This window comes from Penaeus vannamei, chromosome 28 (genome assembly GCF_042767895.1).
Source record: "Penaeus vannamei isolate JL-2024 chromosome 28, ASM4276789v1, whole genome shotgun sequence".
Taxonomy (NCBI): domain Eukaryota; kingdom Metazoa; phylum Arthropoda; class Malacostraca; order Decapoda; family Penaeidae; genus Penaeus; species Penaeus vannamei.
This window is the reverse complement of record NC_091576.1, coordinates 33,162,622-33,172,621: the sequence shown is the minus strand read 5'-3', so window position 1 is coordinate 33,172,621 and position 10,000 is coordinate 33,162,622. Positions and strand designations below refer to the sequence as shown.

At 42.8% G+C, this 10,000-nt stretch overlaps 1 protein-coding gene across 1 annotated transcript in view; it reads right to left on the bottom strand.

Moving 5' to 3' along the window:
• The window catches only part of LOC113816992 (ATP-binding cassette sub-family G member 8), a 178,522-nt gene that overhangs the window by 130,562 nt on the left and 37,960 nt on the right, over positions 1–10,000 (bottom strand). The window contains exon 2 of the mRNA XM_070142053.1: positions 4,768–4,799. The gene's annotated coding sequence lies outside the window, so the exon portion shown is untranslated. The remainder of the gene's footprint in view (positions 1–4,767; positions 4,800–10,000) is intronic.

Here is a 10,000-nt window from a genome sequence, read left to right as displayed (position 1 = left end):
GATAGGTAGATGAACAAGAGAGGTAGACATATATAGAAAGGAGATAGACACATGGCTAGATAGGTAAATTGAACGGCAACTAGACATATATAGAGAGGAGACAGACAGATGGCAAGATAGGTAGATTGAACGGCACCTAGACACATATAGAAAGGAGACAGACAGATGGCAAGATAGGTAGATGAACAAGGGAGGTAGCCAAATAGACAGAAAGAAGATAGCCAAATGACTAGATAGGTAGATAGAACGGCAGCTAGACACATATAGAAAGGAGACAGACAGATGGCTAGATAGGTAGATGAACAAGGGAGGTAGACATATATAGACAGAAGATAGACAAATGACTACATAGGTAGATTGAACGGCATCTAGACACATATAGAAAGGAGACAGACAAATGGCTAGATAGGTAGATTGAACGGTAGCTAGACATATATAGAAAGGAGATAGACAAATGACTAGATAGGTATACTGAACGGCAGCTAGACACATATAGAAAGGAGACAGACAGATGGCTAGATAGGTAAATAGAACGGTAGCTAGACATATATACAAAGCAGATAGACAGATGGCTAGATAGGTAGACTGAACGGCAGCTAGACACATATAGAAAGGAGACAGACAGATGGCTAGATAGGTAGATGAACAAGGGAGGTAGCCAAACAGACAGAACCCCCTCGACGGTCCACAATCGGCCGTCGAGCGCGCCCGAGGAAGCCGAGAGAACAACCCCGCGAGGCTCCGATTATATGCGTCGGAAAGGCCTAAAAATGACACCGGCGTAACGGGGTATGTCGAAAGGGACCATTATATCCCCGGCAGAGGAAATTAACCTCTATGGTACCCCGTCGTAAATGGCTTAATTAGGCGGGTGGCCGGAGTGAGATGGCGGCCGTCTCGAGTGATGAGGACTACTGACAGGATGATTGTTGCGGGAGGTTTTGTCGTCGTTTTAGGTGGTGACGTCATCCATCATGGTGACGTCATCCATCAGGGGCGAACGGGAGCGGTTTGGCATCTATCGACGAATCGTAAAATATCTATTGCATCCCTTATTTGAGACTATCGGACAGTTGGTTAAAATTTTACGAGACCCGACCCAATGAATATTGACATATGCATATACAGAGAAATGATTGCATATCTGTGTTTGTCTTTTTTTTTTCTCTTGCTCCTTCTCGCGCTTATCTCATCTCGTCTTCCTCCCATTCGCACTCTTTTCTTTCCTCCTTTTCCCTCTTAGTCTCCTCCCTTTTATCTCCTCCCTCCATCTCCAGCCTCAATTTTGTCTCCTATTCATCCCTCTCCAATTTAACCATGTATGTCTGATAGATATACATTTACCTATCTTTCTGTCCGGCAGATATGAATGTCTATAACAGATATGAATTTATGTCTAGACTAACAGATATGAATTTATGTCTAGACTAACATATGAATTTATGTCTGTGTACTTGTATGTCCGTATAATGAATATTCATTGAGTCGGGCCTGGCACAATTTTAACAAACCGGCCGTATGTATTGACTTATTGCATTTATTCACCTGTTTCATCTATTTATGTGCGTTTGTGTATCATTCTGATTGATTTACATATATAATTTTGAGTGGCGGTGATATGCGTTGTGTTATTTCAGTGAAAAGGAAAATTTCATCTCTTTCAAATGCGAATTAAGTTGTATTAAACGAAAATTGGCGAACGTGAGTAAAACAGGTGAGAGAAGAATATCTTTTCAGCACATTTTTGGGGAGCGAAATTTCCCAGAATCAAGAGAGAACTGGAAACGAGATTGCAATAAACCAGATTAATTTGATATCTAATGAGGAAATATATCATATCACTCGGACGTTAATTGCCAGCATAATAATCTAATGACTTCCACTATAAAAGGAATGACACAGTGTTCCAGATCTCAGCCAAGCAATCGTGTACCACCGACCACTTTGCTTTACGAATGCACGCATGCTCGGGGGTGGGTGGGGGGTAGGGGGAGGGGGTACGTGTGCTTCCTCGCACGCACGCACGCACGCACGCACGATCACTCGCTCGACCGAACCCGAAGACCCAGTACTCGTGAGGTCGACGGAGAATCACGGAGCGGAGAGAGAAAGGGGGAGAGGAGGGAGGAGGAAGAGGGAGGGGAAGAGGGAGGGGGAAGGGGAAGGGGAAGAGGGAGGGGGAGGGGGAAGGGGGAGGAGGGAGGGGGAGAGGGAGAGGAAGGGCGAGGAGGGAGAGGGAGGGGGAGGGGGAGAGACGAGACGGTGACTTCAACGCGCCCGCAGGAGTGATCTCAGCTGCCTCGGTTCCGCTGCTGAGGGCGTGCACATGCTCGGAGGCGCCCACCAGACGTGCTTATGCGCAGTGGTGTTTGAATATGCGCGAGCGTGTCTGCCGTTTGTGCGTGTGCATCTGCTTGCGTTACGGTGTTTGTGTGTATGTGTGCATGGATGCGCGCGCGCGCGTGTGTATGTGTGTGTGTGTGTGTGTGTGTGTGTGTGTGTGTGTGTGTGTGTGTGTGTGTGTGTGTGTGTGTGTGTGTGTGCGTGTGTGTGTGCACGCGTGTGTCTGTATGTATGTTCGTGTACATAATGTGACAGAAAGATTTACAGATATGTTTTCAACGGAACCTAATTAGAAAAACAAATAAATAACACCACATAAACACAAACACAAACTCAGAGCATGTTAAAGAAAACACTCACACACACACACACACACACACGCACACACACACAGACACACACACACCATTGCACACAGTCCCCGTATCTTCTCTCTCCTATATCTTATTTTCCTCTCTCCCTCTCCCCTGGTCTGGTAACCCGGTTCCTTGCAAGAACTTGTCTCTCTCCTTATCTTCTTGGCGATCGAAGCACCGGTCTTGTACCCTCGACCTCCCTTCCCTACGTACTCTCCTCTCCACTTCCTTCTTCCTTGTATCTTTCTATCCTCTACTTCCTTCTTTCTTGTATCTTTCTATCCTCTACTTCCTTCTTCCTTGTATCTTTCTATCCTCTACTCTCCTCTCCACTTCCTTCTTTCTTGTATCTTTCTATCCTCCACTTCCTTCTTTGTTGTTTCTTTCTATCCTCTACTTCCTTCTTCCTTGTATCTTTCTATCCTCCACTTCCTTCTTTCTTCATTTCCTCCTCTCTTAGTTCCTCTTTCCTTCCCCATCTCCTACTTCTGCATCTCCGATATCCTTTTTCCCTTTCTCTCTTTCCCCCATTCTCTGCGTCCTCGTTCCCTCCCCACATCCCCTTCATGCCTCTCTCTCTTCCCCTCCTTCTCCCTTCCCCCACCTTCTACGCCTCTCTCCTCAACCCTCCTCCCCCTTCCCTACCTTCTACGCCACCCCTCTCCATTTCCCTTTCTCCCACCTCCCTAGGGCTTCTATCCCCTTTCCCCCTCCCCTTCCTTCCCCTCTACCTACCTCCTACGCCTCTCTCCCTCCCCACTCCTCCTCTCCTTCTTCCCCATTTCGTTCCTCCTCCCCCTCCCTCTCACCTCACCTCCAGGCCTCCCTCCTCCTCCCTCCCCCACCTCCAGGCCCCCTCCTCCTCCCTCCCCTCCCCTCCCCCACCTCCTACGCCTCTGTGCACACCCCCTCCCCCACCTCCTAGGCCCCCTTCTCTCCCCCTCCCCTTCCCCTCCAGCCCCCCCCTCCTCTCCCCCTCCCCCTTCGCTAACCTCCGTCCCCCCTCCTCCTCCCCCTCCCAGCTCCGGCCTCCCCTCCTTCCCCCTCCCCCACCCTCCAGCCACCCTCCTCCCCTCCTCCTCCCTCCTCCCTCTTCCCACTCCTCCACCTCCCTCCCCTCCTCCTCCCCATCCACCACCACCTCCACCCCCTCCCCACCTCCGTCCCCCCACATCCCTCCTCCTCCTCCCCCACCTCCCCCTCTAGCTCCCCTCCTCCTCCCCCTCCTTTCCTCTGGTATGTGGTGTATCGTGTCTCGTTTCCGCGTTCAGGGTCACGGCGGGCGATCGGGAGAGAGAGAGAGAGAGAGAGAGAGAGATCTGGTGATGCTGTTGGATTTTCCTTTTTTTCTGTTTCGTGTTTTTTGTTGGCTGTGCGTTCTTCTCGTTTTGCGTTGATGGGTGTCTTTGGTTGTTCCAGTGTTTATCTCTCTATCTTTCTCTCTCTCTCTGTCTTTGTATGTGTCTGGCTGTTTCTCTCGATCTCTTTCTTTCTTTCTTTCTTTCTTTCACTCTCTCTCTCTGTCTCTGTCTGTCTGTCTGTCTCTCTCTCTCTGTCTCTCTGTCTCTCTCTCTCTTTTGTCTCTCTCTCTCTCTCTCTTCTCTCTTCTCTCTCTCTCTCTCCTCTCTCCCTCTTTCTCTCTCTCTCTCTCTCTCTCTCCTCCTTCTCCTCTCCCTCTCCTCCTTCTCCTCTCTCTCTCCCTCTCCCTTTCCCTCTCCCTCTCCTTTTTCCTCTCTCCTCCTTTTTCCTCTCCCTCTCCCTTTTCATCTCCCTCTCCCTTTTCCTTTCCCTTTCTCCCCCCCTTTCTCCCTTTTCCTTTCCCTTTCTCCCTCCCTTTCTCCCTCTCCCTCTCCCTCTCCCTTCCTCTCTCTTTCTCCCTCTCCCTCTCCCTCTCTCCCTCTCCCTCTACCTCTCTCCCTCTCCCTTTTCCTCTCTCCCTCTCCCTTTCCCCCTCTCTTCCTCTCTTCCACACACTGCTTCTGTATATCAGTTAATGTGTGTGTATAATCGAAATATAATAAGGAAGATATTTTGCACTATTCAGGACTGAAAATAGAGATTTGCCTACCTGTCGATGCAGTGTTGCTAACTGATGATCAACTGAAAAGAAAAAGAGTTTCTTATTATAAAATAGGCTAAAGTAGGATTACCAAAATCATATTCTGTGAACGTATAATGCGGCATATTATCTATATATCTATCTGTGTGTATATATAATTCTATATACACAGTCTCTCTATCTATCTACACACACACACATGCACATATGTGTGTGTGTGTGCACATTTATTTACGACTCTATATCTATAGTATTTGCCTCTGTGTGTACATGTGCGGATGCAAGTACGTATAAATCAGCGTATACTCGTGAGTGTGTGCATGCTTTTGTATAAACAATACATGTATGCGCGCGTGTACGTGTGTGCGCGAACGCCTGCGTGTGCGTGTGCATCTACCAGGCCGCTGACCGCAATCCTCTCATGTACAGCAAATGCCCAAGCACTTTTCTTCCCCGCCAAACCAACACACGAGCCAGTTCGGTCAGGCAGTCATGCAGCGCCATTCAAAACCCCAAAGAAAGTGTCCCTATTTCTTCGTCTCCAATATAAGATTTTCCTGCAGCTGCTGCATGACTCGGGTTTGTAGCCACTGCTGCTGCGCTACAGCTGTTTCTCGCTCTGGAGTGGGCGTTCAGAGAGGGAGGGAGGGAGGGAGGGAGGGAGGGGGGGAGGGAGGGAAGGAGGGGAGGGGAGGGAGGGAGGGAAGGAGGGAGGAGGAGGGGGGAGGGAGGGAGGGGGGGGGGAGGGAGCGAGGGAGGGAGGGGAGAGGGAGGGAGGGAGGGAGAGGGAGCTGAGGAGGAGGGAGGGAGGGGAGGGAGGGGGAGGGGAGGGAGGGAGGAGGGAGGAGGGAGGGAGAGGAGGGAAGGAGGGGGAGGGGAGTGGGGGGAGGGAGGGGAGGGAGGGGGGAGGGGAGCGAGGAGGGAGGGAGGGAGGGGGAGGGAGGGAGGGAGGGGGGAGGGAGGGGAGGGGAGGGAGTGAGGGAGGGAGGGAGGGAGGGAGAGAGAGGGAGGGAGGGAGAGAGAGAGAGAGAATGACATATTGTTGTTGTTCGTATTGTTACTGAATATTAATACTGATTATTCTCATTACAATAATTATCAACATTATCCTTACTTCTGTTGTTATTATTATTGTCATTATTATCACTAATATAATCAGACTTCTTTTTATCATTGTTATTGTTATCATTATAATTATCATCATTAACATTGTTATCATCATCATCATCCTTATCATTATTATACATTTTCATTATTACTATCATCATTACAATTATTACTATTACCATTACCTCCATGATTATTATCATACTTATTGTCATTTTAATTATATTTTCGATCTTCAACAAGATGAAGCATTAATGATAATAGTTATCAGTATAACAATAGTGATGTTGGTGCAAAATGTCATTCCTATTATCATCTGTATGATCATTACCATTGTTGTTATAATCAGTGGCATCATCATCATGATCATTATCAACATAATGATTATTATTTTACTATCATCATCATCATCATCATTATCATAATCATCATTATTAATGCTAATGTAATTATTATCATTATCATAGTTATTATTACTATTATCATAATTATCATTATCATCATCATTATCGTTATTACTATTATCATCATTATTATCATCATCACCATTATCATTATCATCTTTATCATTATAACCATCATTATGATTTCCATAATTATCATTATCATCACCATTATCATCTTTATTGTTATAGCCACAATGAAGATAATGTCAGTAATGTCATAAATAATGAATATTAAAAGAACAACACAGATGCCAACGCAGACAATAATACAAACAGCAAAGATTGTTTACGATTAACAACAAAAGCAAGAGAAGCAATAATTAAATTTATTTAATAACCATGACAGTAGCACAAATAATATCTATAACCTATACTACTGTTACAAGTTTCAATAAGTTTTACGATAACCTATACCACTATTACAAGTCCCCCCCCCCCCCCATACTTCCACTTGTTCATTCACAACCTTCCCACGTTCCGGAAGCGAACAGCTGATCCGGGAAATAAATCTCTTCATACCTCAATGACAGGTTGACAACTTTCCTTCCGAAAACAACCGACAGTACACTTTACACGAACTCTCCCTCGCATTCTTTCGCGCCATTTGTGAGGGAGGAAATGCTATCGTCCGTTTTCTGTGAGCCGTTCCGTTTTCTTTGAATCAGTCCGTTTTCTTTGAATCATCCCGTTTTCTTTAAAATATTCTATTTTTCTCATACATAGGCAAACAGCAGAATTAAAAGATTAAAACGTTTAAACGTATTGTTATATTAATAAACTGGATTTTCGTTTTCTATTCATATCTCCATTTTCACTTCAACAAAAAACAAAAGACCTAAAAGGCAAAAAAACACGATATATATATATATATATATATATATATATATATATATATATATATATATATATACATATATACCGTATATGCGTGTGTGTTTCGAATGATAGATAGATATAGATCTGGAACGAGAGAGAAAACGAATTATAGATTCTAAGAAAACCAAACAGAAAATAACAAATAATAATAACAACAAAAACTACAAAAAACCAACAACAACAACAAAGATAATAACAACAATGATAACAAGACAGAAACCGTCCGACCGAGACACCAAAGAAAGTTGCCCAAACAGACGGGAAAGATTTCGGCGCCAAACCACAAACTGCTGATGCATTAAGAGCACCTGTTTAGCCTTGCCACATCCGTTTCCCCCGATGAGTAGGTGGACGCCCGGTGACAAGCCTCGGTGAAGGGTAGCGTTGAAGGGATGTTGGGAATCGAGTCATTTGATGGGTGCGCGTTTTGGGTGTTGTAGGCCTATGTTCTCGGGATGGGTCTATCTGTCCGGTTTTTTTTCCGTTTTTGTTGTTTGTTTTTCGTGCGGTTTTTCTCTTTCTTTTTTATTTCTGTGTTTTGTCATCTTTCTCTCTCTCTCTCTCTCTCTCTCTCTCTCTCTCTTTCTCTCTCTCTCTCTCTCTCTCTCTCTCTCTCTCTCTCTCTCTCTCTCTCACTTCGGTCATTTTGGTTAAATATTGTTTCAGTTATCCATTTATCGTGACAAATTACTTTAGAAAGCAATACAAATGGGTAAAAATGCTCTTCCTGAACATATATAAAATATGTAATGCGCTTTTCCGAGAAAAAAATGGTGCGTCTTTATTCAATAAAAACACAACTGTTTCCCTTATAGCTGCCTTCCACATTTTCACATGATTTCTATTAATGTCTGTCTGTCTAAACCAGCGATCTGAAACATCCATTGTCAAAATATATCAAAATGCACGCAATCGCCATTTTTTTATACCAGTATAAGTATCGTTGCCATTAAACAAAACCTTTTAGTAACGATATAAAAAATAAATAAAAAAAAAACATAATCGCACCACAGAACAAATCCACGTGAGAAATCCATGATAAAAGAAAAGAAAAAAGAAACACGAACACATCCATGATTCAGCGCAGACAATCGGACACGTTCAACTCTCGCGCCTTTTTTCTTTTCTTTTTTTTTTGCAATTAACTTTATGGTGGATTGTGTAAGACAAATTTTCTCGCTCGTTTTATCGCCGAGGAAATTAAGAGCATGAGGTAATTCTGAAGATCCGTTTATCTAGTTATCACTATTATTGCTATGGAAATTATAAGATATTTATAAGTATTACGATATATTTCTAGTTGTTTTCGTAGCTGTATTCTAACCGACCTAGATTTTTATTATTATCATTATCATTATTATTATTATCATTATTATCATTTCTATTATCATTATTATTATTATTATTATCATCATCATCTTTATTGTTATTTTCATTATTATTATCATTAATATTATCATCATCATCATTATTATTATTAATGAAAGAATGAAAGAATAGAAAGTCAGATATTTACGTAAATAAAAACATGTTATCTGATCTTTTAAACTTACCAAGAGTCGGAGAAGTTACAATCTCTGAAGGCAATCTATTCCAAAGTCTATAAATAGCAGTAAAAAAACATCTAGAAAACTGACTTGTAGACGATCGATTTATTTATAATTTATAATCATCATCGATTTAAAATCATCATCGTCATTATCATGTTCTATCCGTATTAATACCATCATCATACTACTTCTACTACTACACTACTATTTGTTACTTTATTGTCAATTATCATTACCCTTATTATTATCGACCTCATTATTATTATTTTTATAATTCTTACTCTTTTGGAATATGATCTTATTTTTATTCATATCTTATCTTATTAACGTGTTTTTCATATCACTATTTCTATTATCATCATTATCCTAATTATCATCATCATAATCATCATTACCCTAACTATTATTATTATTATTACTATCATTATCAGCAATGCCTATCATGGTTACTATCATTACTATTATTGATATTATCATAATCATTATTATCTTTATAACAAAAAATAACAATAACAACACCATTAATAATACTATCAGCATTAATATCATGATCCTTATTATTATTGTTATAATTATCATTATCATTATTATCATTACTATTATTATCATCCTCATGGTTATCCTTACCATAAACATATCAGAGAGAGGGAGAGAGGGAGAGAAGGAGAGAGAGAGAGAGAGAGAGCGAGAGAGCGAGGGGGAGCGAGAGAGCGAGAGAAAGAGAGAGAGAGAGAGAGAGAGAGAGAGAGAGAGAGAGAGAGAGAGAGAGAGAGAGAGAGAGAGAGAGAGAGAGAGAGAGAGAGAGAGAGAGAGAGAGAGAGAGAGAGAGAAAAAAAAAGAGAGAGAAATATCGTCACAAAACGGAAAGTTCTCGCACGTAACGACGAAATAACAAAATCTTTCGTAACAGCAAAAATCGACACACAAAGAAGAACGAAAAACACAAACGACAAAACAAACAAAAACAAACAAAATTGCAAACGTCACGGAGTTTCTTTGTTGTTTTGTCTCTTTTTTCTTCCCTTCGAGAGAGATTTTGTCTTTTTACGAGAGGAAGAGGGAGAGAGACGGAGAGATGGAGAAAGGGGGGGAGGAAGGGAGAGGGGCAGGAAGAGAAGGGGAGGGGGAAGAGGAGGAAGAGGGGGCAGGGGGAGATAGAGATAGAGAGAGGGAGGGAGGGAGAGAGAGAGAGAGAGAGAGAGAGAGAGAGAGAGAGAGAGAGAGAGAGAGAGAGAGAGAGAGAGAGAGAGAGAGAGAGAGAGA